The 26,599-nt window shown below is 41.9% G+C and overlaps 1 protein-coding gene and 1 pseudogene across 3 annotated transcripts in view; one reads left to right on the forward strand and one right to left on the reverse strand.

Annotated features, from left to right (window-relative positions):
• Window positions 1-26,599, forward strand: part of Stol (voltage-dependent calcium channel subunit stolid) — a 141,290-nt gene that overhangs the window by 46,208 nt on the left and 68,483 nt on the right. The window lies entirely within an intron of this gene.
• LOC138934101 (uncharacterized) lies at window positions 20,808-21,507 on the reverse strand (annotated as a pseudogene).

The following is a 26,599-nucleotide window of genomic DNA, read 5'->3' on the forward strand; positions in this document are numbered from 1 at the left end:
TCGAAAACAACGCGTCGTTACCCCTACTAGAATAAACGACGCGGATACCGTTAAACGCTTGGTATAAAAAGGCCGCCGGATTACATCTCAGCACCAGACCGGAGTAGTGTTAATAGGCCGGTTCTAACTCAGGTCCTCTGAGAGGTGGAGAGGGACGGGGGAGATTTCGGCGGCAAGGGAGAATGACGTCACGCGGACGGAGAGGGATTTTGACGGCGAGAAGGAAAGACGTCAGGCGAGCGGAGAATGCTTATCGTGGGAGCATAATCGGCGCGGTATATTACAAAGGCGGATGCCGATTGATACGGATGCTTAAATTTATAAACAAATAGCGTCTCGCACTATTGTGCGTAACATTAGATAATAAGGCAAGCGCCGATGTCCGGCTGCTAGAATTCGTGTCGGAACATGTTTATCGGTGTATTTACAAAGACGGATGTCGATGTCTGAGCGAGCATTGATAGGATTTTATATTAATATTAATATTAATATTAATTTTAAGGATAGGAAGTATAGACTGTGCATGGTGACGCTATCCTTGTCTTACGCTCATATGGGCGCATCGCGCTATTCTTCTCCCATGCTCATGCGAACGCTTCGCGCTGTCCTTCTCCCACATGCGTGCATGCGATCGCCTTGCGCTATCTCCCTCATGCCCACCATCTTACGAACGTTATCCTTGTCGCACCGACTTATGAACGATATCTTTCTCACATAGCTTCGCGTACGCCTCGCGCTGTTCTTCTCCCACACATTGCGGCATCGTACCTTAAGATCGCGCGTGCGGTCTGTACGGCGGATATGCAAGGAAGGGAAGCGGAAGAAATACATAATCATTTTTTTTTCATTTTTTAATACATTTATTTATTTATATTACCATACATCGCCTCGTCTCAAGGTTTCAGACAAAATTTCATCCACAGAATAAGCTAATAGTTCGCAATCTATGATAGATGTTTTATCATAGACTTCGCGCAAGATTTTAAGCGCAGAATCTCTCTCGGCGCCAAACATACTACTTTACAAACTCCGAACAAATTGATCGAAACTCTCATTTACAGCTTCTAGATTCTCGCACAGCTTCAAATATTCGTGATTAACACAGTGTTCGAGTTCGAATAAGAAAAATATAGTTGACGGTTTCATATACAAGCAAGAATCGCGCAATGTAAGTTTGACAACACTCGCATCACTTATTTTAACAATCTCAATTGTTAAGTCGTTAATCCATATTGGTGCATAATTAGGTGTTTGTATAAGTCGTTCAACGTCCGCTCGTTTCAGGATTAGCGATTCCCATGTGTCGATAGACAATACGATTTTATTACCTCGGTTATCGCCGAGATGCAATTCCACGTAAGATGTTATTCCAACACTGATTCCGATATCCAAGTATTTATAAGCAGTACGCGTCAAAGCAAATCTACGTACCAAAATACGTGGTATACAACGAGGTTTACCGCATCTGAAAAAATACAATTAAATATAAAATAGCATGGAAAAAACATATATGAAAAATATATAAAACATTTGTGATACTTACAAATCAAGTAGTTTCTTAAGATGACTTAATTTCATCTCGAGGTTTCTTGCACGGCTTAATTTCATTTCGTGAAACGTAGTAATTCATGCGTTTGCAACCGTTGCTGGTGCTTCTTTCAGCGGAGTACATTTTGTCCCTCGGTTATGAGAAGTGGACCGTTGGTACTAGCAGTTGACGCGACACTGATTGTATAAAAAATTAACCGAATATACGTGACGCTTATTTTTCAAAAGTATGATGTGGTGGAAGATTAATGCTATGAAAAATGTAGAAGGGGAAACGGTCAACATATAATGCGATGGGAGATTAATGCTCTGGAAATTTAGGAGAAGGGGGAACAGCCAACGTTAAAAAGAATTCTTAGAAACGATTCGCGAGAAAAGGAGTGGGGAGAATCAGAAATAAAAAACATTAAATACGTTTATACATTTTATTTAAAAAAAAATTGCAATTTTTAGCGTTGCGACTACCAGTTAAATATTTTTAGTACATTCTGTAATGCGCAATTATTAACATGTTTTCCACATTGTATAGTATTAATAACATCTAGATTATTTAAAGATTTAATATCTTTGTAATCAGCATCCAAAGTTTCGATGATTAGGTTTTTTCTCGCATAATTTTCAAGCAAATCCACCAGCCATTCTCGTTTCTGGCATCCCTTGACGTACACGAGAGTCGACGTGTCGTTGTTTTCTTCTGTACCAAGCACGGCCGATGTAATCAAGCGTTTAGCCATGCCGTACGGCACGTTTCCGTCTTCCCATCATAATCCGTGGTGATTCGCGATCAGCCAGAAAGCGCATGACTTGTCGGATTTTGTGAGGAGATTCCATGGTAGAGGGTACGTAAAAGTATAATATGCCAGAACGGTCTCCTTTTTCAGCACCGCCACCTCCTTTACGACAAATTTCATCCCGACGAAGAATCCTTGCAGGTCCACGCAGGTCTACGGACATAACGTTTTTTATATCAGCACGTTGAGAGGAAAACTGCGATTGATCCTGATGCATTATAGATTTTATATCGTCTCACCCAACATTTAGATGATTTTGCGCACAACGTTGGTCAACGGGTTGTACTGAATCACGTGATCGTGTATGATAAGACAGTACGCAGTGGTATTCGGCGGCACATTCTCCTTACACTCGAATCCCAATCTCACATTTATGGTTGCACTCTTGACTGATTCGTTTTGTCGAGAGCAATCGATGGACGGACCGTTACGTAAAAATTGTGTGACGGTGAGACTCGGCTCGAGATACTCGTATCTGTAATAATTTTTGCAGAAACGCTGATACGTGTCGTACAGAATCGACCATTTGTTTTTATCGAAATCCAGATTTATATCATCGTACGGATAACATTCCGAGTTCAGATAGAGTTTCACGTTGGTCAATTTGCAATCGTCGAATCGACTCGTATCCTCGGACATGATGTTCTTCCGGCCTGTAGAACGAAAACAACGTATCGCTTTTTCAGCTGAGTCGCGGTCTTAATGGGCCACTATGGGCTAATGGGCTGCAATAGCGGAAATTCGTATAGATCCCACGAGTGAAAACTCATGCTGAGGTATTGTTTCCAAGGCGCGCAGCATCGACAGCTTGTTAATCTCGTTCAATACGACGTGCGGCATTTGCCATTGTATCTTGAATATGTCGATCATAGGTTCCAACACCAAATTTCCAATCAGACAATTGTTGTCGTTGCACGATCGTATTAAGATCAATTCATGACGAGCGTTAATCACCATGCGTCTGTAATCCTCGCAAAATCCCAATAACATGTAGAGCGGTACGCAAAAATTAAAGTATTCATTCGTGTTAGTCTGCGCATCCCAGTCGGCGTTCCTCATAATCACGGTTCTATCGGATGATATCGTTACATAGTTCTTGAGTGTGCTGGATATTTCACACTGCGAATCCCAAAGATTGTAAAAATTCAACGTTCGACGCGTTGAGTTTCTTTTTTCTGGTGCAATTGGATATTAGCGAATGTTGACGTTGTTGTTGTCGCTGACCTCGCGTTATCTCTCGCATCTTTCACTCCGCTCAACACGAGCATCTCATGTATCGCACGCTAATTTTGTCGCCATCGTACGTGCGATCTGATGGTGTTCTCTTCTCCTCGAAAATCGAGCAATCGTCCGTTTTGATCCGCGACGCGTATCGTTAGATCCTTAATGCTCCGCGCGATGATCGGCAGATAAATGATCTGCGCTGGCGTTTCCGATATCTTATATCCTGACGGCACGCTCGGTGAAAATTCATGTATCGTGTGAACGTGTTTGCCGTTGCTGTACGCACCAGCGGTCACGTTACACTCTACGCGGATAATGTTTACGTTGATGATATTAATCGGTATGTCCGATTAATCGGTATGTCCGGGTGCCACTCTCCCGGCTGCAATATACGCTTCGACGAGAATCCCAGCAGCGATCCAATGTTGTTGGGTTTGTTAAAGTTTACTCTGAAAGCGCACTTAATTTCGCTATTTATCGTATTGTAATTAGCATGGAGCACTATCGGGTATTCTACAGCCTCGTGTTCGTCATCATTCGCTCGAACGGTCTCCTCTCGCGATATCACCGCGTTTGTCGACACGATTGCCGGAAGGAATTACGCGTCGCGGGCGTTTCCGCGAAATTGCACGTTTCAAAAACTCATGTATGATGTCTCGAACGATTCCTCGGAAATCGTAATTTCCGTGTCAGCCTCATCGAAATAAAATTTATTATTCGAGGAATTCACGTTCGACATCGTATGATAAGTCTCAAAATTCGTTAGACCGAGCTCGTAATCATCGTCGCTCAAATCTATGGTTGGATGGTAGTGTGTCGCGAAGACGCTACTCTTCCCGGTCAACGTGAATGTCAGACATGTCGGCAAAACTGTTTAACGAATACTGAGTTTTAGCGGCACATCATCAGGCTTTAAATTCATACCGATCGTCGTCGACCGTTCGGAGAAACCGCAGACACAATTGTCCGCAAATGCTTCGATCGTAAGTTTGAAAGGACGTGGGATTGTACTCGATCTTCGTCACGTTCCGTCCGAGATATCGCACCAATTCATTTAGCGGTCAAAGATTACCAAAACCGTCGAAATATATAGCGCGATTTCCCCTCTTTACGTACGCTACCAATAAATACCCAGTCCTTTGGTGTTATTCAAATTCACGATGCCGCTCTCGTTTCGATATATACCACCGACAGGTAACGAGTCACGAATGAAAACACCTATAAAGTACGGTATACGTATACATTTCGCCAGTTGTTCTAATTGCATGTTCATTGTCACACCCGTGGGCATTTTTAGCGTCTTTCCGACGTTTTTTTTTCTTCGTTGCCACTCCTTGTCCACGTTTGTACCGGCCAAGATACAGTCCCTGTCCGTATTTGTACGGAGCGAGATAAAGTCCGCGACCTTCCATCGCGTGATCGTGACGTTGTAGCTCCTCCAGCTGATGCCGCGCGGTTTTGCTGTCGTTCACCGCCTTGACCACGCCAGCTGCTCCATCGATCAAGGATCCGAGCGCGCCCAACATCGGTAGAATCGGCAATACGTCGCCTAGCTTTGCTGTCGGAAGTATCCGTTTTTTTGTCGACCTTTTCCGCGTAGTCCTCATATTCGTCTTTGTCTTCGTCTTCGTTTTCGTCTTCATACCCATACCGCTTTCTCTGCGAGTATTCTGTCAGCCGCGTGTCTCTCGGTGAGATCGGTGCTCCGGAAATACGCTGTATCGTGCTCGCGGCAGGCCGCTTCCAATGGATTTATACCCCGATTGAATCTGATTAGTCGCTTCTGTAGCCGCATGCCCGAGCCGCAAAACTGAGCCGGGGATATGTAACGGCATGAAAGGAAGGGCGTTTATCGCGCGATTTAATAGGCCTCTACCTATTTTCATTGACATTCCCCGCAATCTTTTATCAACGGTGCTGGGCCGTCGATGTGCGTTCGTTGTCACGATTAATTGTAATGTTCGTAACAGCAACGATATTGTTGAACCTCCGAATCCGCTTTTATATGTTCCGGAAGCTTATCCTATAGGTAGTGAACGTGATCGCCGCACATTCGCAGCAGAACGATTTTTGGCACAAATTGTAACTGTTCGGCGCTCAAATCGCAAATATCGGAAGATCTCGACAGCAGGACGAACATTTTTATTACTGAGGGATTCGCGGTTCCGCGCACTTATAAATAGGCGTTCCATCCAGCATTCCTCAGTGTGAAAATGAGATTCGTATGACAACCTTTGGCGATACGCGTGACGAATTGCGACGACAAATTATGATCGATGGGGGACAACGCGGAGATGCGCAAGCATGATACGATGCTACCGACTGCTATATGCGCGATCGTTTACGGCTCCTCGAATTGCGGTAAAACCAACGTTCTGATAAGCCTGCTGGAAAGTCCGCACGGTGTACGTTTCGAAAACGTAAACGTGTACTCGAAATCGTTGCAACAGCCGAAATATCGATATCTGGAGAATTTGTTGACATCGATCGACGAAATCGGCTACTTCACATTCTCCAACAACAGTGACGTCATTCCGCCGAGCGAGGCGCGTCCAAACTCGATCTTCGTGTTCGATGACGTGGCATGCGATAAGCAAGATGCTGTGAGAGAGTACTTCTCAATGGGCCGGCACTCGAGCGTCGACTGCTTTTATCTCTGTCAGACGTACGCGAGAATATCTAAACATTTAATACGCAACAACGTGAACCTGCTGATCCTGTTCAAACAGAATGGTACCAACCTGAAACACATGTACAACCATCACGTGAATACCGACATGCCGTACGATGAATTTTGCGCGTTGTGTCGTGATTGTTGGCAGCGCAAGTACGGATTCGTAATGATAGACAAGGACAGTTCGCTCAACGATGGTCGATACAGAAAAGGATTTAACGTGTTCGCGATACCACAAAATGATTCATTGCCGATACTTCGTCGGGGTGAAACGTAAGAGAGAGAGAGATCGACGCTTTTCTGCGATGGCTGCGATCGATAAGAGCGAGGATATTCGCGAGAAGATTCTGAGAGCAATTGTGAAAACTAGCGAATCGATTCGCAAGAAACATCGCGCTTTGAAGACCGGTAAGATCGAGGAGGATATCGCGTTGGACAGGTGCTTTAGATCTCATCGAGCCGCTATGAAAGCTCGTCGACAACTCTAGCTTGATCGCGCTGAAGAACAAGCCGGGGAGTATTGCCGACGCGGGTATCGAAGCGTTATCCATCCCGAAGCGCGAGAAGGATGATGCGACACCAAAAAAGAGAAAACGATCCAACGTCGGATCGCTCACCGGCATCGCATACATCGAAACGATCGGACCCTCCACTGGATGTACCGCCGATAACCTCTACACCGTCTGCGTCAATGAGAACCGTACAACCTACGATGTCCGAATTACTCGCGAATGAGGATATTTTCGAAACCACTGTCAACTCGCTCATAACATCCGTCCGAAATCAGTTGCAAATGCTGGAGGGTCGAGAAACGTTGCGAGATCAGTTAGGTCCACTGGGTCGAAGGTACATCTGGCCTGTCCTGAGCGGCGATCGAGAGATTTTGATACCGTGTACGGTGTTTATTTCGACAACGATGGAAAGATGTTTGGTAATAAACGTTTTGACGTGGACAACGCGGATAACATAATTATCGACGGTATACAATACGCCGGCACACCTGGTCTTTACGAGTTGATCTTCAAAAAAGTCCTTGATGACGTCATCTATACGGAGGATGACAAGCAAATGTACAAGAGCATGCTGTTGATGACGAGCGCGCATAAACGCAATCACGATGCGCGTATGGTAGGGTCGATTGATGGGCAACAGGGGATACAAGTACAAAGAAATAATCGCAAAGTTGATACCGATCGAACCTAAAAGAACAAAATCTGGACAGGGATTATTCGCGTCTCGCGCAATGACGCTAACCAACAACAAGATCGATTACGTGCACTGGGACGATCCCAACGAGCTGGTGGATCGTATACGATTGCTCGACGCTTCGCACCAAGCGGGCCACAACGGCCACGACAACGAGATCCTATCGATCATCGAGGAACTTCGCGAAGCCGGTGTTATTATAAATTAAACGGTGTCTCGACAAAACTAATCAATCGATCGACCGAGGTCGCTCGCATCGATGATGCATATCAACAAATATCCGAGCAGAGCAGAGACGCGACGAACGCCATTTTGTACCGTCGATGGAGCGGATTAATGAGAAATTTCGTACGCTCTGTGTCGCACCGTTATGGACTTTGATGCGATTTCGCGCAAGATTCGCCGTGTAGCGCAACCCGAGGCTGATACCGACGCCGTCAACAAACTGTACATGGATCAGTGCGTTAAAACGTTAAGAAATCAACTGAAAGAGTCAGACGAGAAGCTTGCCGCGTTCGTGAACTTCTGTACGCACCACCGTTCTCACATACTGCACTTTTGTAAATCTAGCTTTTAGTGTGAAATCTTTAATAACTATTAAATAAACTAATTGTTCAACCAAGTTATACCGAGAAAGATTGAGTTAGGGTTTCCCCCTTCTCCCGAATCCTGGCACCGGCCAGCCTGATCCGCAGTATACGGGGAAGGTGAACCGTTACAAGGTTATATCATTGCTTTTGATCTTTACCTCTGTTTTAGGAAAGATTAAATTTAATCTACTGTTTAGTAGATCTAAATTTCTACCAGACTTTAATTTTGCTGGCAATTTTCCCGTTTCCTGGTGTGGTAATAGTCGATAATGAAACATAATTTTTTGCAAATTCTGTTTAATGTTTTTATCTGTTGTACTTAATTTTCGTAGATCTTATTTAAACGTTTGAATAAAACATTCTGCTAACTCATTTGTAGCAGGGTTGTAAGGCGCTGTGCATTTATAAAAAATACCATTTTGTTTAAAAAAAATTGAAATTCTTTGGAAATAAAAATTCGACCATTATCTGATACCAACACTTGTGGTAATTCAAACGTAGTAAACATTTCTTGATACTTCTCTATAATCTTTTCTGAATTAATATTTTTCACAATATGTACTTCGAGCCATCGGGTATATGCATCGACCAGAATTAGCAAGTTATACTCCATGAAGGGTTCTGCAAAATCTACATGTACAGATTAAAAAAACTTTGTTGCCGGTTTCCAACGATGTTTAATTTTAACATTTTTAGGATTATTACTATATGTAGACAAATTAATTAGTGCCAAAAAAAACAAATAATTGTTTAAAAAAATACATTGTAAATAATTTTCTTCAAAACAATTTTTTTTTTATACTAATTGATTTGTCTCATTATTCTGTACATAGAAGTATTACGGAGAGTATCAAAAACTAAATATTTTACGAGATATTTAATTTTTTGTATCAAAATATGTCAGATTAAAATTTAAAATAATTCAAAAAGTACTTAATAAAAAAATACTTTATTCTAGTGTTTTGAAAAGCTCTTGATGTCAGCTACAAGAATACTAAATAAAAAATGGGGGTTTCTATTTAAGATTTTAAAATTGACCTTCAAATGACCTTCAAATGATTTTCCAAGATCAAATTATTGTCACCATCTTATGGCCCCCTTGAAGCCAAACAACTTTTGTTTGAAACATTTTTCTCTTCCGGGCTTGGTTTTTGAGATATTCGACTGGATTGATTAAAATGGGCCACCCAGTATATAAACACATACAAAAGATACATACACAATTAATAAAGATTATAAAAGTATTATACTACATGCGCGCGCGCGCGCACACGCACACACGCACACACACACAAATTATTTTATTTGACAATAATTATTTTATTTTCTATAATGGTTTGATCAAATAAAAAATGTAGTTTATTAAAAATTTTATTCTTTTTGCTTTATCTATCGCAAAAATAACATTTTATATGCATATTATATGCATAAAAAAATGTTTCAATAATAACATATATGTATAACGTGCGCATAGTATATATGTTAAAACGAAAAATATTGCGTGAAACTAATAAAAGACGAAATATATTAATTAATTCGTATACGCTTAATGTATTTCTTATCTATCATTTATGGATGTAGAATGTGTGGACCATAGTCAAAAAGTGGATGTATTAGCATTGTTACGTCCAGACTCGAAAAAGGATGAGTCGACGGAAGGGCGTAACAACTATCTCTTAATTATCCCGAAATCAGACGCTTTGCGGCGTAAGAATCGGGTCGAACGAACTTTTAGATCTGAAAGCCAGGTAAACGACCGTTCGGGTCGCTATTACGCTGTTTATTCAGACGTTCGCTCGGTGGTCTCTTTTCGGTCAGGGAATTTAATCCCTTTTACGCGGGATGGGACCTAGTGCGATCTTCGTACTGGGAACGAGAGAGGGGTTAAGAATTGTTTAATTAGTTAAATAAAATATAATTTTATTCATTAGAAAAATAAAAGGTTCGAATACATGATATATATATTTGTAGAAAGTGATAACATTTATCGTGTGAGTGTGAGTGTTTGTGTGTGGTTGAGCTTATCGCTCCGCGGGTTTTACAATGGTTCGGGGGACATCAGCCAGACTGAGTTGGAAAAGGCTCTATCGTTAAGATTAGAATTCTGACTGGTAAATACAATATTTTCTATTATCTTTCAAAAAAATAAAAACAGTGTAAAAGTAGGTCAGTGAGGAAATGGGTTATTGAACGAAGGAGATATAGAGATCTTTAAATTGTGTTAATCTGGGTAGGACGATGCTGCTTCCAAGTCAGGAAGCTCATCGATAAATTTGTGGATTGCTTTGTCTATGTAATCCAATTCAGGAGACTGAGGAGAGGGAGGGGGAGAATTATCGAGGATCACTGTTGAAAGTGAAGAGAATGATCGAGGGGGGGGGGGTAGATTTGGAGAAAGCAAGGAAGAATATTCAGGGGAGTAGGAGGGGGAAAAATAGGGAGGAGAATTTGGAGTAACGAGGTCGCTAGAATGTTTGTAGGTGTGTGTGTAATCGTAATCGTGGTGGTTAATTCTATTAATTATTCTAACAATTCCATTTACTTTGATTAAATTGCTGTTGATTTTAGCGATATATTGGTTAGCTATCCTAATGAGTGGCCTTCACTTGGACACAGTACAATTGGACACGGTGCAAATGGACACGTTACAAATGGACACGAGATTGTGCACACGGTTCAATTGGACACAGTGCATTTGGACACAGTAATTTTGGATACAGTAGCTTTTGGACACATAAGAAAATACGTATCGTTTACTTGGACACCGCTCAATTGGACACTGTTCATTTGGACACCATTCGTTTGGACACAGAAAGATGCGCACCGTTCATTTGGACACCGTTCGTTTGGACACCGTTATTTGCCCACCGTTCGTTTGGACACCGTTCATTTGCCCACCGTTCGTTTGGACACCGTTCATTTGCCCACTGTTTGTTTGGACACCGTTCATTTGCCCACCGTTCGTTTGGACACCGTTCATTTGCCCACCGTTCGTTTGGACACCGTTCATTTGTACACAGAAACATGCGCACTGTTTGTTTGAATATGTAACAGATGGAGAGAAATAAAAATCATTTTGGGAAAATATAATCAGTATTCTTATAACACTTTATACTGGTAAATCTATGTAAAATATGAAATCGTGAAAAGGAGATACATTTGAAAGTTATAATATCTGTCAAAATAAAATATATTCATACTTATATATCTCTGATACTGATGTTATTAATTTTACATTGCTTTTAGCACTTTGTTTAGCCTTTCGCATATTTGGATGTCATGCATGGATACAGTGGGTTCCGTCCCCCCTGCGGGGGGGCTCCACTTCCGGAAGATATAACCTAACCCAAACCTATTTCTTATTTAAAACAAAAATTTGGTGTGGATTACGTCGTATAACTTAAATCAAATTTTGGTGTCCAAACGAACGGTGTCCAAACGAACGGTGGGCAAATGAACGGTGTCCAAACGAACGGTGGGCAAATGAACGGTGTCCAAACGAACAGTGGGCAAATGAACGGTGTCCAAACGAACGGTGGGCAAATGAACGGTGTCCAAACGAACGGTGGGCAAATAACGGTGTCCAAACGAACGGTGTCCAAATGAACGGTGCGCATCTTTCTGTGTCCAAACGAACGGTGTCCAAATGAACAGTGTCCAATTGAGCGGTGTCCAAGTAAACGATGCGTATTTTCTTATGTGTCCAAAAGCACTGTATCCAAAATTACTGTGTCCAAATGCACTGTGTCCAATTGAACCGTGTGCAAAATCTCGTGTCCATTTGTAACGTGTCCATTTGCACCGTGTCCAATTATACTGTGTCCAAGTGCACCACTCCCATCCTAATCGTTTTTGAGTCAGCTTGCGCCAACGCCCTCCGAGTCCTGCGATAAACTCGATGCACGTACTTGATTCGCGAACGAAGTCGCTTGATTGAAATACGCAAAGTGATCTTTTTCACTATGAAAAATTATAAGTGATGATTCCTGGTTGGAATTCGCGTAAGGGAAAATTGCTTGGTAGCGTAACTCGTAGATCGTCGTTCGTGATCGAGAGAGATGCTGATGAACAAGACGGGCCGGACTGATTTGTTAACCGGGTGACTCTGATAAAAACTGAGAGAGCGGAGTCTCGCGGGCTCCCTTTTTATAGTTCGTCGATTGGTCGAAGGTGAACATTTTCCGATGGATCTTTGCACACGTGATTTTGAGGTGAATAGCAAAGGTCTATGATTTCTATCGATGATGATGCGGTTATTTTGTTAGATATTTCGTAAGATGTTTTCATCGTCTCTTCGCTGTTTATTTGTTCTTTCGCTGGAAAGTCTATATATGGAATATCTATTGATCGGCTTAATTTCTTTTTGTTTTTTTCGTGGTTACTCATAGATATATTTACTGATAAGTGATGAAATGTTTAAAGTTTAAAACGTTATGTGGTGCAAGATGTTCTATTTACCGAAAGACTTATTTTTATTGTCAATCGACGATCCTTGCCGCAATTTCGCGGAAGGAAGGAATCGTGGATTCGGCAGGACGTAACAGCATAAACATGAACCAAAATGACCGACAGTATCGAAAAGTGGATGTATATTAGCACGGACATGAACCAAATGACCGACAGTACCGAAAAGTGGATGTGGGTAAGTGTTTCCAATTCCTAAAAGTGGATGCACGGCGCTGCTCTACGGCCTAGAAAAAGCGTCCCACGAAAATCGCCGGCATTGCCTCTCTCAGGCTTCTCTCTGATGGCGCTGATGCTACTCTGTACATCAATTGATTGCTTCTATATAATCCCTGTATGTATTTAACGTTAAAGTCTCTTCTGCTCCGTTAATAATAACTATACCTGTTTTAAATCGATTTTTGAAAATATTTTTCCTCCAGTCATAGATGTAAAAAGTTCATTTATAGTGGGTAAGGGGTGTTCATCCACAATTAATAATGGATTTACCGTGACACTAAAATCCCCACAAATTTGGATCTGACCGTTCTTTTTCAATACTATTGGTGTAGTCCATCTTGACTCTACTTTTTCCAAAATTCCGGATGGGACCATATTTTCTAATTTAGCTTCAACTTTTTCTTTTTGTTTAAATGGAACTGTTCGACTTTTTAAAAATACCGGCTTCGCATTCTCTTTTAATTTTAAATGGGTTTCAACCAGACGCATGGATGAAAACTCCTCGCTCATAACATCGAGATCTTTTATAAATAACTGCTTTAACTTATCACGATTGTGAATCTGGGGCGTTTTAAAATTTTCAATTTTATTTAAACTGGACTTAACCCTTCCTATAATTTTTAACTGGTTGATCGACTCATGGCCTAACAGTGGGCCCTTCGATCATAACGAACAATGTACATGTTCAATTCGCGTATGTTATCTATATAACGCACTCTAACTTCAACAAAATCTAACGGCGCAAAGTTCCATTTACAATAGCGCTATAGAGCGCAACCTTAACTGTGTTCTCTGTATAATTAAATATAGGAATAACCTCTGCAACTATTTTTCACTAACCAGAGTGACAACCCCTCCGCAGTCTACCTCGAAATGACTCGCTGCTTTTCCAAACAAAGAGAGACCGTGAATTTATCCCCAAAAAATGTTCCAACTCGTCTTAAAAGTCTATAAACTTCTTCTAAAAGTTGGGTCTGACTTTTCTTTTTGCAGACTTTCTGCAAATGACCTTCACTGCCGCATTCATGGCATTTAATATGCCGAGGAAGAATACAATTGGGCGCCAGATGATTCTGTCCACACTTGTAACAAGAAAGCATTATTTTCGCATTTTGTGACAATTGTGCCTTGAATTTATAAGTCTCGTTGAACGAATTTGTTTTTTTTCCATATTTGTGATTTTTCGGCTGTCGCTTCGGTTTGACTTCTTTGTCCGTCCTCTTCTCTGATACTTTGGCGTCCGCTCCAACGAAATCCCCAGCGACCGCTGCTTCCGCCTTCAACTCGCTCACATCCTTCTCCGCCAACTCCAGCTCACTAGCCGTTTTCAAGGCTGATTCCATCATTAGGTTCACTGTCTCCTTGGATCCGTTGATTTCGCATCCATACACGAATTGATTCCTGAGTTCGGTCTTTACGTATTCGGTGAATTTACAATGTAATGACAGTTTCTGTAACTCTGCCATATATTCCTGGACGCTTTTTTGTGGTAGTTGCAACCGCTTCCGAAAAACAAAAATTTCCGCTATCTCTAACGGCTCCGGAGCATAATATTCCTTTAACTTATTTAGCAGATTGTCGTAAAATAATTGACATGGATTTTCTGAATCCACTTGATCACAAAGGATTCTAAATACTTCTACGCCAAGGTAATGCAACCTTTTCAGGCCCTTTTTGAATTCGAAATACTCGGACGGCTCCTTCTAACCGTTGCAGCTATTTTTGAAAAGTTTACTGCTTTGGATCAAAGAAATCAACAATGTATAGTGTCAAATACAGAAGCTTGCCCCGTTACCTGATCGATGGGTTGTCCGGAAATAATATTGCTGCTTCCTAATCCCGAGATTCTTGCGCTCGGGTTTTTGTTTCTATCCGACGGTATCGTTGTACGTTCCGAGCCATCTTTCTAGAAAGTTCTACGCCACGCATTCACAATGTCCACGTGGCGACTTCTAATCCAACACGCATGCATTCGGCGCGTGTCATTCTCACCTCTTATTTGTAATTATATGGTAGATCCCATCCTCGTCGCCAACTGTTGTGCCTTTTATAAAAGTTAAATCTCATAACAATGTTTCTGGGTTTTCAATCTTTATTGAAAAACTATGAAAGTCCAAGATACATCAGCTCCCGTGGTTGGCGTGTTCGGTGGAAGGATTGCAACGTATTCTCTCTCTTTCTCCCCTCTTATCCCCCTCTCACACCCCTCTCCCTCTTTTTCTCTCTTCCTCTCTCTCCCTCTCTCTCCCTCCTCCTCTGTCTCTTTTCCTCTCTCTCTCTCTCTCTCTCTCTCTCTCTCTCTCTCTCTCTCTCTATATATATATATATATATATATATATATGTATATATATATATATATATACAGGGTGATTCAAAACAACCTTCTGTCCTTACAATGTCATATACTTGACACTATTCTAAGACGACTTTTCCTTTGCCAAAATTTTTTTCGAGGCTTAGTTTTTAAATTATAAGCCAAAATAATTAACGAATTACGGGCCGCGTACGCGAGGCAAGCAGGGGTGGCGCAACTCACCGTCCGATGCTGGTGATTACGTGAGGCGCTCGCTGCGATCAACTGTTTGCTACATACGATGGAGTGTATGTGTGAGAGAGAACGTATACGCGTATACACACACATACACATTCTCTCTCTCTCTCTCTCTCTCTCTCTCTCTCTCTCTCTCTCTGTCTTTCTCTTTTACATCTATCGCGTGTAGCAAACAGTTGATCGCACACATGCACTCTGTCTCTCTCTCTTTCTCTCTCTTTCACACTAATTCTTACCTTTTATGTAGTAATTCGTTGCCCTCATACGACTCAATAAGTAATACTTCCGTATGATAGAACGAGTAACTAGCAAACTTTTTTCACTCATAGATTGTACCACTTATCGAACTTTTACGAATTAATCTACGCACTTTATCGATAAATTGAATTTATTAACGATTATAACGGTTAATCACAATCTACCGATTACTACCGATTAATTATTAAAATATCTCGAAGAAAGAAACGCGTTATTCGATGCGGAAACTGCGCGACGACAACAAGCAAGTTATATCGGTACTAGCGTTGCCGACATGCCGGTTGCCGGCTGCCGAACAACTGAATGTCTCACATTACGCGTGATCGACGCGGACGCTATCATGTGTCCCGTGATCGGCTAAAGCCTCCGACATTGTAAATTCGATAGTTTCGAAAACATAAAACTATAAAATATGAAAATATAATGACGTATAATAACATCGTTTTTTTTAATAAATTCAGTTTATCGATAAAGTGCGTGGATTAATACGTAAAAGTTCGATAAGTGGTACAATTTGTGAGTGAAAAAAAGTTTGCTAGTTACTCGTTGTATCACACGGAAATATTACTTATTGAGTCGTATAAGGGCAACGAATCTCCACATACAAGGTAAGAGTCAGTGAGTGAGAAAGAGAGAATGTGTATTTGTGTGTATACGCGTATATGTTTTCTCTCACACATACACCCCATGTAGCAAACAGTTAATCGCAGCGAGCGCCTCACGTAATCACCAGTATGGGACGGTGAGTCGCTCCGCTCCTGCCTGCCTTGTGTACGCGGCCCGTAATTCGTTAACTATTTTGGCTTATAATTTAAAAACTAAGCCTCGGAAAAAATTTTGGCAAAGAAAAAATCGTTTTAGAATAGTGTCAAGTATATGACATTGTAAGGACAGAAGGTTGTTTTGAATCACCCTATATATATATATATATTGCGACGACTTTTCTACCGTCTCGCGGCTGAGCGATAAACGCGGCCGCCGACTCGTTCTCTCCGTTGCGCGGGTGTAAATTGCGTCGACGAACAGGAGCTAATTCGCCGAAGGGGAGAAGCGGAATGGTCGTTGACAAAAACGGGAAAACGGAGAAAAAGGGGTCCACGCGCCAGGTGGGAACGGGATGTTAGGAGTTCCGCGCGTACCGTGACGAGATCCGAGAGATAATCGCGAGAGTCGAACTTGGGCGCCAGATACGATCTTTCACGTATCAATTCACGAAACACGCGAAATAAACGCGAGGTAAACGCAAAAGCAAGTTGTCGGAATTCGCCACGGGCTGGCTAGCTCGCCTAACGGTAGAGGGGCAGGGCGAGTGTTGATCGAACGCGATAATTTATGCAAGAGGCGACAATTACGGAAACGACAAACACAACTGAAAAGAAACTCGCCAATTAAACAAAGAGGTTAACAGATTTATTATAATAGCGGGAGCCGCAGCTCCTCGAGAATAGTAATGACAAACCACGCGGATATACGGCTGCAGTAAAAGAAACGCGGCTGCGAGACGGGGTGTTAGACGCGGGGCGCGAAACCCCGTAATGCGTACGCCGAGACCAACCCGTTAGGTCAGCCGGAATGTTCGCTCGGCTTGAATTACGCCTCGCACTGCGAAGAAATTGAATATTACGTTCTTCTATAATTCGGGTGCAAGACCGCATCAATTCTCGATATTGCCTCGCCAACGGCGATATTATCGCCCGCTATTACCGCGAAATTATTACGACGCAACTTAAGATTAACGTGCACTTAATACAACGCAGACATGCTTCGATTTCGGACGGACATCTTACGCAGAATCGAATGCTCGGCACACACACGCACGCAATTCATGCAAGAATCGCGAGGAAAGTCTCACCAAAACGCGCTCACAATTTCGAGACGCGGTGCTTTACAGCCGACACGATACGTCGAATTTACGCGATTCACACTCTCACGTAACCCGTATAATAATCGCGAAAGACAGATGTATCGGGCGTGTACGCACAGTTTCGACGCGAAGATTCACAAACGAGAGACAAAGAGAATATAACAAATTGACGCGAAACACACTCACACTCAGACGACCGACATACAGTACCAACGAGTCTTAAACGCTAGACGTGCGAGACCCAACGCAAATATAATCTACGGAATCCGAATCTCCAGAGAGACGACACACGGTTTCTTAAAAACGCGAGGTAATGTCTCGATCCGCGGAAACCGATACTTTCGAGGCTCCGGGGTCCGAATCGCTTGACGACGTGGCCGTGACGCGAAAATCTACACTAAAGAATCGGGCTTAGCCCGTACACCAAAGTACGAATTCACGGCGACGACGACAGAACGAAACGATTCCGGGCGCAATCGCGAGTGGCGAATATGGCGGAGGGTAACCTCACCGGTACTCTTCCTCCCGTCGGGACGGTCAGGGGTCGACGAAGTCCTCTCGTGCTCACACTTCTTCGCCGTCGATCGCCGGGATCCTCTCCGCTCGTTCACGCAGCCACGATCTCGCAATTGTTCTCGCCACAAACGGTCCTCTCGATTACGCTGTTGCTCGCACGCAAGCTCACGCCAGTCTCTCCCTGGATCGTCGCGATCCAGAATCGATACCTGTGGGCCGGCCGGGGCTGCGCACACGGGGTGCGTATTATCGCGACCAATCACGCGTTATCACGCGTTGTAGCCGGCGGGCGGCGCGCTCACGGTCGTAACGGGGATGCGCTCGCCCCCGGTATTACGAATAATAATTCGCTGGGGCCCGTTCCGCGGGGCCGTCGCGAGGTCTAAGGCGAACGGCTTGGCCGGAAACATCGCTGCCACCTTTCTTTCCGTCTCTTCCGGGGCCGCGTCACGCCATCGGGTGCAGGATTGCAGTCCCTCCGCGGGGGCCGTATCCGCACGGGCCTGAGCCCTTGCGCGAGGATTTTCTCGCTGTCCTGTGCGTCGCGCATCACGTGTGCGGGTCCTGATCCCGTCGTGACGTAGCTAGCTTGGCCGTTAGATAATTTGGATTTCCAAATTGCTGGCTCCTTGCCCCTCTAAGATCTTCCTTGATTGGCGATCGTAGTTTCCGTGACGTTTCAGCGACTCTCCGCTCCTTCGCCGATGAGGCTCCCAAATGAATTATTCATACGAAAGAAAAGCATAAACTAAATTAATATTAAGCTCGAAATCTCAATTAATGACGCCTCTCTGGAGGTAACGGTACGGTTCTCGCAATGATTCGACTGGCGCGGCCTTTTAGTCCGCGCTTTTCGATCGGAGAGGGACTCGGCGGACGCGCGCGAGACGGCAACGTCACAATATATATATATATATATATAATATACACAGGGTGTTCCAGAACAACCTTCCGTCCGTAAAATGACGTATTCCTGATACAATTCTAAGATAATTTTTTCTTTACCAAGATTTGAATTGAAGCGTAATTTTTGAGTTATAAGCAAAAATAGTTAGCAAATCACGCGTCGAGTACAGAAGGCAGGCAGGATCGGCGCCGCGCGCCACAACTAACCGTCCAATTACCACCGCATGAGTCGCTAACTATTCTATCTTATAACATAAAATTATGCTTTAAATTATATTTTGATAAAGAAGAAAATATCTTAGAATTATATCAGGAATACGTGTTTCTTAAAATAACGTCACTTTAGCAAAAGTTGTTCCGGATCGCCGGCCATCGGACGCTGCAATCAACTGATTGCTACACGCGATGTGTGTATGGCGGAGTGTGTGCGTAAAAGAAAGAAAGAGATAGAGAGAGAGAGAGAGAGAGAGAGAGAGAGAGAGAGAGAGAGAGAGAGAGAGAGAGAGAGAGAGAGAGAGAGAGGAAGAGGAAGGGAAGGAGAAAGAGACGTTTATAAAACGCACGCACGTACGCATACATTTTTTTTCTCGCTCTCTTTCTCTCTTTTACACAACACTCATAACACTTACGTAATATGAAGATTTTAGAAGATCGTTTGTCTTATCTCGCGTCAATCAGGCGCCACGCGCACGTCGCAACTTGCACGGTACATGTCGCGTTTCTCGCATCGCTAGGTAACAATATGATCGCGCAGTCTTCGCGGTCCGTCGCTAAATAATAACCGTGCAGCAATTAACAACAATACGTAGCATGAAGATTCGCTACGCTGTAGTGAGCAGTGTAGTGAGTGAGCAGGTGAGTGAGTGAATGCGTGAATGAGTGACTGAATAAGAGAGTGTATGAGTGTTGTGTAAAAGAGAGAAAGAGAGCGAGAAAAAAATATATGCGTACGTGCATGCATGTGTATATGGTAAACGTTTCTCCCTCCTTCCCTCCTTCCCTTCCTCATCTTTTCTCTCTTTCTCTTTCTGTCTCTTTCTTTCTTTTACACTCCATACACATATCGCATATAGCAATCAGCTGATTGCAGCGTCCGGCGATCCGGAACAACTTTCGCTGAAATTATTTTAAGAAATATGTATTCCTGACGTAATTCTAAGACATTTTCTTCTGTACCAAAATTTTATTTAAAACATAATTTTATGTTATAAGATAGAATAGTTAGCGACTCATGCGGTGGTAATCACACATCGGACGGTCAGCTGCGGCGCGCCGCGCCGCTCCTGCCTGTCTTCTATACTCGACGCGTGATTTGCTAACTATTTTTGCTTATAACTCAAAAGTTACGCTTTAATCCAAATTTTGGTAAAGGAAAAATCATCTTAGAATTGTATCAGGAATACATCATTTTGCGGACGGAAGATTGTTCTGAAACATCCTGTATATATAGGGTGCTCTAGACCACCGGGTGCCGTACACCCTTTTTCTTTCAAAAACTAAGCATTTTAGAGAAAAATGTTTTCAACAAAAATTGTATGGTTTTGAAGGGAACATAAGATAGTGTCATTGGTTTGACCTTGGATGGCATCGATAAGGTCAAGTCGAGGACACCTTTCATTTTTTAAATGGAACCCCCTATTTTTATTGCATATTCTTATAGCTTATGTCGAGAGCTTTCCAAAACACTATAATCAAATATTTTTTCATGAAGTACTTTTTTAGTTATAAGGTTTGAAAGTTACAGTATTGTGATATAATATTTTGTCAAGTATTTATTTTTCAAATTCCTTACTTTTTATTTTTGCAAACAATACGAATCAATTAATGTAAACAAAACACATAATTTTCTTAAAGAAACACTTGTGTAACTGCTTATTGCATATTCATTATTTGCTTAGCTTCTCACGATTGGGGGTGCTTAATTTGCGTGAGTCCCCTTGCCTCTCACGATTCGAGGATGAATGCAATATGTACATGCTATATGTTTGTATTTGCTCAAGCGATGTGTTCAAATTGAGCACCATTTTCTGCAATGCAAGCATCTACTCTATTTTGAAAGCTATTGACTGCTCGAAGAATTTTATCAGCATCTAAAGATTGAATCGCTTCATTTATTCTACAGATCATATTGTCCCTCGTAGTCGTGCGTTCACGGTAAACCAAGTCTTTTATTCTTCTCCACAAATAATAATCAAGGACAGTGAGGTCTGGTGATCGGGGTGGATAATTGATAGGACCGTATTTGCCTATCCACCTGTTAGAAAACATAACATTTAATGCTGCACAAGCAACTCTGGATGTATGTGATGGACATGCATCTTGCTGGAATCACATGTCCAGGCGCAATTGCAGAGGAAGATTTTCTAGTAAGATAGGAAGATCTGTCTCTAATAAGACAGAATATCTATCACCGTTTAGATTTTCGTCGAAGAAAATAGGACCTACGATTTGACTTCCAATAATGCCGCACCAAACATTAACAAACACTTTGATGATCCATTTCTCTCAACCAGTAAGGATTAACTTGTGCCCAATAACGGTAGTTCCAAGTATTGACAGACCCATCACTTTTAAATGTACATTCGTCAGAAAATAAAATTTTTAAATGAAAATCAGGTGGCTGCTGTCTTATCCAGTTGCAAAATGCAAGTCTTTGTCGGAAATCGTTATAATTCAACGCTTGGTGAACAGACATCCTATAAGGATGAAACTTGTTTTCCCTTAAAATGAGCGAAATAGTATTACGAGTAACATTAGAATTTAGTTCTCGGCGTCTTAAAGAATCAGGAGGATTCAGTTCTGCCGATGCAAGAACTTCTGCTGCTTTTTCATCCCTAACTGGACGGCGAGTCTGTCTACCTTTGTTATGTTGAGGCTGAACGACACCTTTAGTTTTGATTCGATTAGCCAAAAGTGAAAAAACGTTTCGCGAATGAGGAATCCGATCAGGATACCGCTCTCGCCACAATCTTTCAGCTGCAGCGAATGTACCTTGATATTCACCCAAAATTAGCAACATATCATATGCTTCTTCATTCGAATAGGACATGGCTAGATAAACCGAAAATAATGAATATGAATTAGCCCGAATTAAACCTTTTACGATGTTTTTGGAAAAAAATTTTTTGGAATGTTCTGTTAGAAATACATAAATAGGAGGCTTTGCTTCCGTCAAAGCGTGCTGCAAAAGGAAAAGGGGAAGTTCTAGTAGCGTGCCTGTCGCAAGTTACACAGGATAATAATGAGATATACGGAGTGACATACACGGCGGAATGACGCCACGCAAATGACAACAATGCTTTTTCAATAACTATCAACCACACAATAAAAAATCGGTACTCTTCTTTCCTGATGGTATACGCTAAATTTAAGTCTTTGTTGAAAATAATTCAATATGTACTTGGTAAATAGACATTCTGTAAGAATGAAACTTAATGCATAAATGTGAATGCCTACAGAGATTACACAGCGCGTAATAGTTTATTCCAGGTATTTTAGACATTGTTCTTAACAAGAACACAAGAATTGCACTTATTGTAAATGGCATTAAAATTGTTCTCCAGTTTTGTAGATTAGTGCGCTATGTACTGTGCCACGCTACGCCCTTACACAAGTGTTTCTTTAAGAAAATTATGTGTTTTATTTACATTAATTGATTCGTATTGTTTGCAAAAATAAAAAGTAAGGAATTCGAAAATTAAATACTTGACAAAATATTATATCACAATACTGTAACTTTCAAGCCTTATAACTCGAAAAGTACTTTATGAAAAAATACTTTATTATAGTGTTTTGAAAAGCTCTCAACATAAGCTATAAGAATATGTAATAAAAAATAGGTGGTTCCATTTAAGAAATTAAAGGTGTCCTTGACTTGACCTAACCTTAACGATGCCATCAAACCAATGACACCGTTTTATGTTCCCCTCAAAACCATACAATTTTTGTTGAAAACGTTTTTCTCTAAGATGCTTAGTTGTTGAAAGAAAAGGGGTGCACGGGTGGTCTAGGACACCCTGTATATACCATATATATACTGGGTGGCCCATTTTAATCCATCCAGTCGAATATCTCAAAAACCAAGCCTGGAAGAGAAAAATGTTTCAGACAAAAGTTGTTTGGTTTCGAGGGGGCCATAAGATGGTACCATTGGTTTGACCTTGGAAAATCATTTGAAGGTCATATGAAGGTCAACTTTAAAATCTTAAATGGAAACCCCCATTTTTTATTTAGTATTCTTGTAGCTTGCCTCGAGAGTTTTCCAAAACACTCTAATAAAGTATTTTTTTATTCAGTACTTTTTGAGTTATTTTATATTTTAATCTGGCATCTTTTGATATAAAAAATTAAATATCTCATAAAATATTTAGTTTTTGATAATCTATTTGATATTAATTATATATATATCTGACCATTCGTCTCTTGTGACGGACGTCCCAAAAACGTCACGTTATAATGTATATATATGTGCGCACACATTTTTTCATTCGCCTATTAAAACGACTTTGTAACAGGAGTGTAAAACGCTGTATAAAGGCATGTCCAGACTTGTTGTATATACTCATATCGTATTGTTATTATATATATATATATATATATATATATATATATATATATATATATATATTTAATATAATATATGTATATGTTTTTTCATAGTATAATATATTTAATATTTAATTAATATTAATATTTTATATAATAACAATACGATATGAATATATACAAGTCTGGACATGCCTTTATACAGCGTTTTACACTCCTGTTACAAAGTCGTTTTAATAGGCAAATGAAAAAATGTGTGCGCACATATATACATTATAACGTGACATTTTTGGGACGTCCGTCACAAGAGACGAATGGTCAGATCGGGGGCGGTTTTTCGGGGGCCTGCGTCCTCCTAATTTAGGGAGAGAGCGACTCGATCGTCAGATGGATGAGATTTGACTTTTGTTTGTAATAATTATCGGAAATGTAAGCTCAATATGAGCCCGCGAGTTAGTTGTTGGTACAAGATCGAGCAGTGGGATCCCATCCGGTGGAAGCAGAGGAAGAGAGAAGAAGCACACCCAAGAGCTGGAGTCCGGGACACCCAGAAAACAGGAGACGTCAGGTTGTAGTTTTCTAAGATTAAAAACATTTTTTGGTTGCTAGTACACATTGCTGCCCGTAATTTTATATTTCTTACGGTAGAAAAGAGGCGCGGAGGACCGGAATAATCCGGCCGAAGGAGCGGCTACTCCACCCATACGAAGCGAGGGGATCCCAAGGCCGGAGCGGCGAGAGGACTCTCACTTATGGACCTATTTGATAAAATAGGAAGAGAAACGATCGGGCGCAGCCGTAAGCTCGCACCTCTAAGCCAAGAAACAACCTAATTTTGGAAATTCCGGGGCGATGAACCCACCAACACGGCCGTGATGACCAGGACCGTGAGAACCGCAGGACGGCCCTGCGTAAAGGCCCGTCTACATAGGACGCAACACGCCAGACGAAGCTCGCAGACGCAGAGAAAACGCACTACGTATTTGCATGACGCAACTTAAGTAGCAAGATTGTTAGATGGATTTGCGAATGCGTGCACGCTGCGTGCGCGCTGCGAGATGCGTCTGGCGTGTTGCATATTACGTCCTATGTAGACGGGCCTTAACGCGAAAGCGCCACAGGTGGCACGATAAAGATTTATCGCGCCGGCGTGTCTCCTGCAGGACTCTCGCTTGACACTGTTCGGCGAGCTATCCGATAGGACGTAGGTCTCCTGAAGCGAGCGATATCGAGAGCGAAACTACGACGGGAAATCCGAGGTCTTCCAACCGGTGGAATGAGTGTCGCCAGCCCGATTTTGCTGCCGATTTATTGTAGATAATTAATCGGATGAGTCGCATCCTTAATAGTTGTCGAGCCACGCGTTTGATGAATTAAGTTTTGTGGAATTTTTGGTAGATTGCGTTACACGGCCGATGGGCATCCGTCACTCATCCGAATTATATGAAATAAGCTCTCTCCATTTATTTTGCCGCTGTCGACAGTCATTAATGTTAATTTCGCGTTGATAATCATTGTATGTTGTAAATTATCAGGATTTTCACGTTTGCGCGATCGATATTCGGGATCGCGCAAAGTATTGCGTCACGCGATTCCTACACCACAATCATTTCCCATAGTTTTTGTATTCTTTCTATGCATTGTTAGCGAATATTTTGTGTGTATTATAAGAAATTAGAGTAAGAGGAAAGCGAAATTCTTAAATATCGTGCCGAAAATCTGTCGGGAGTCTTTGAACCCGCTATTAGTTTCCGCGAGTCACTCGAGTTATATATTATGTATTTCAACGCAAAGGTCGTCGTCATTGTTATCGAGACATATACTGGCTTCCCGCAAGCCGGCTAAAGGACCGATTCGACCGATTCGAATTTCATCTAGAACTTTTTATTATATCAGAGCGGATCCGCGGTGTGCGTAAAGTAGTTACCGGTGCATTCGAGGGTTTTCTTTAGTTGTCGCGGCCTAAATAAGTCTCGTACGGCGGAAATCCTCGCAGCCAAAAAATCGAGTTGCAGCACGTAAAGGTGAGTATACACTTAGCGAACGAACACCGAACGAACAGCGAATGCAAACGTTCGTTATTATCATTCAGCAGATATATACGCCAAAGCGAATGCGAACAGAACGTTCGATTCGCATTCGGCTCGATTCCCTCATGAGGCGGTACATCAGAGACAATTCGTGCGAGAAAAACGTTCAAAACGTTTCGCATTCGCTGTTTGTTCGGTGTTCGTTCGCTAAGTGTATACCCACCTTAAGACGCCTGGTAATTTAATACGATTGCGCACGGTTGTGTCGATCCCCGTGGAAATAATATGATGTTTTATTCGCCTGTAAAATAACTACTATCATCCAAGATTATTATTTGTGCGAACTGCTTTATACTCTTGTTTCTTTTAATATATTATTGTTATCTTTATTTTAACATATCGACTGCTCGTTTTGGCTCCCGTGTTCTCGATTCTCAAGACCTTTCCCGTTTCCCCGAACCACTCCCTCTACCATTTTGAGTACCCTAAGTCGCTGTGGAATTTTGCCGTCGCTTTAATTATCGGTCTCGCAATTGTCTTTCGGTGTTGCTATTATGTGAATGGTGCGGCCTGCCGTACTTGGCGCCCAACTCAGTTTAGTTTGCGAAAAATTAAATTTTCTGGACCGCGGAATTGATATCCGAAATACGCCGAAGATGTGCCGTGGGCACCGAAGAACCGCCCGCCGAATAATCAAATAATTATTAATTAAATAATTAAAAAGAAATACGGTTACAACATATATAGCAGAAAGAATTCGAAATCATTATAGAATACTGTAGAAGTGACGAATTATATGATCCTTTTCCTGCTGCATACACAAGTATGTATATATTAGATGATTGCATAAGTTCGTGCCCGATTTTCATAGATGGCATTAAGTTACTGCATGGCGGAGTTCTATTGTTTTCGTGTGGTAATTGTTGCTTACACCGAATAGATGACGTTGTCTTATGTCAATTTAGCGTCAAATATTGTTCAGATAAGTCCATTTGTGCATAAGAGAAATCATTAAAAATGGAGAACGAAAAGGTGCATTTGCGGCATGTAATGCTATATGAATTTCGGAAAGGCGTGAGTGTTGGGATTGCACAAAAAAATATTCAAAGCGTTTATTTGGACCGCGCTCCTGCTCTCCGAACAGTCAAAAAGTGGTTTGGCAGATTTCGAAATGGTGATTTCAACATGGAGGATCAACCCCGCTCTGGACGG

This window comes from Polyergus mexicanus, unplaced genomic scaffold (genome assembly GCF_030449975.1).
Source record: "Polyergus mexicanus isolate NDT 795.1 unplaced genomic scaffold, iyPolMexi1.0 SCAF_6, whole genome shotgun sequence".
In the NCBI taxonomy this organism is placed as follows: domain Eukaryota; kingdom Metazoa; phylum Arthropoda; class Insecta; order Hymenoptera; family Formicidae; genus Polyergus; species Polyergus mexicanus.